The sequence below is a fragment of the Nansenia antarctica genome, assembly GCF_963989245.1.
Source record: "Nansenia antarctica genome assembly, chromosome: 18".
In the NCBI taxonomy this organism is placed as follows: domain Eukaryota; kingdom Metazoa; phylum Chordata; class Actinopteri; order Argentiniformes; family Microstomatidae; genus Nansenia; species Nansenia antarctica.
Window position 1 is genome coordinate 885371 of NC_137691.1, and position 2430 is coordinate 887800.

The following is a 2430-nucleotide window of genomic DNA, read 5'->3' on the forward strand; positions in this document are numbered from 1 at the left end:
TCCTGAAGAATTAAGAAAAGATGACAGGAAAGATGTTTGTGAGTGACTCGGCCAGCGATCGAACTCACGACCTCCCGATCTCAGGGCGTAGGACACTCTGACCGCAAGGCCACTGAGCTGGTCAACGGTGTCGGGGGATTGAACAGTGCTTCAGTGAACAGGAACGTGCAGAGTGCAGCCCCATAGTAACACGTCTACCTCATCTCCTGTATCTGGGTTATCACCATAACCTCTATATCTCCTTTGGAGAGGGAGAGAGAGAGAGGGAGAGAGAGATAGAGAGGGAGAGGGAGAGGGAGAGGAGGGAGAGGGAGAGGGAGAGGGAGAGGGGAGAGGGAGAGGGAGAGGGAGAGGAGAGGGAGAGGGAGAGGGAGAGAGAGAGAGAGAGAGAGAGAGGGAGAGAGAGAGAGAGAGAGGGAGAGAGGGAGAGGGAGAGGGAGAGGGAGAGGGAGAGAGAAAAAAGAGAGGGAGAGGGAGAGGGAGAGAGGGGAGAGAGAGGGAGAGAGAGAGGATAATTTGTGACAACTACTTGTGAATAATTGCAGCAATATATTCTGTTATTATTCATCAGAATGTAAATGTCTAGACTGAAGACCTCATATATCTGTGGTTCAACCAACCTATTTTTATCTCCCCAAACTCCTCCACGCCCTATTATACTGCCACTTATCCTTCATATTTAAAGCGAATAGGTACAGTCCACGACCTCAAATTTCAACCACATTATTATCATAGACATAAATAATATAGCGGGGAAAAAACACACCAGAAAATGCCAAGTAATACCTCCAAATAAAAACATGCCATATCAGCTGCTTCCAACAGAAAAAACACTTTGAATTAAAACAGAATTCTCCATCAGACGAAAACGTGGCACTCTGATCAAAACATCATGTAATGCATGCAGAGCTCGTTCCCCTGTTATGAGCGCCTACAGGCACAACAAACTGAAGTGGAGGGCTGTCAAATTATGTTCCACATTTATGCATTAAATGGGATTTACGTAGCTGGCTTGAGTTATAGAGGAGGTGCCGGGGAAAGATACTCCAGGTAGAAGGTTACACACACACACACACGCACACGCACACGCACACGCACACGCACACGCACACGCACACGCGCACAACACACACACACACACACACACACACACACACACACACACACACACACACACACACACACCGACCGCCGTCTCAAATTCGGCCTTGAAATACTCATCTTGTAAACTAGCGAAACCTAGCCCATAGGACGCTGGTTTAATTCATTTGGATGTGGATATGTGAGTAGCGTGACATTACCTCTGCTGAAGGAATGGTGTGTTACAGTGCCAGTGGTAGTAGAAGTAGAATTAGCATCCTTGTGAGCTTAGAAGTATACGGTTCTATCTCCGTTTAGAATGATAAGGTTCTATCTCTGTTTAGAATGATAAGGTTCTATCTCCGTTTAGAATGATAAGGTTCTATCTCCGTTTAGAATGATAAGGTTCTATCTCCGTTTAGAATGATAAGGTTCTATCTCTGTTTAGAATGATAAGGTTCTATCTCCGTTTAGAATGATAAGGTTCTATCTCCGTTTAGAATGATAAGGTTCTATCTCCGTTTAGAATGATAAGGTTCTATCTCCGTTTTAGAATGATAAGGTTCTATCTCCGTTTAGGGCAGTTCAGAGATATTGAGCGTCAACGTTTTTACATTCCATTATGTTTTGTGAGATGGAAACCTTTGTATTTTATTAATTACTAACTCAAAAATGTCAACATTTAAAAAATAACACCACACAGGCATTAATAAACACAATCCAATCCACAAATTATACGTTTTAGTGAACGTTTAAAACTGTTGTTTATTATATAGAGTGGGTACTTTAAAACTAAAAGTTGGTGTTATGAAAAAAACCGAAAACTAGATATTGTTGAAACACATAAGTTTCACTTTTGACCCCTTCGAGTGAGCGTGTTGTTTGCAAGTTCACCAGACCACGACACAAATAGCCTGCCTCCTACACAGAAACACTCCTTAATAGCTACATACCAGCTTATCCTGATGTGATTTAGAAAATGTAAGGATACTGGGTGGTAGAACGCACATATCTAGGACAAGTCACGAAATGGGGGTCCTGAAATGTGACCGAGTGCAAAGATACAACTTCTTTTTTACTCACTTTTTTACTCACTACTAAAATGTAACTTTAAAATAACGGTATAGGAAAGTCACATGCCTTGTTAGTCCAGCGCGTGTGGTGTATTGTAAGAATTACAACAGTCAGTCTGAGTTCAACATGCTAACACACTGAGAGCCTGGGGGTCTTTCTACAACGTGTACACGACTCTGACTCTCCAGTCACCCCGACATGGAACATATCAAAGACCAAGACGCTATATCATATCATGTATGTATCGGATTGTGAGTGGGCTGACACCACCTTATC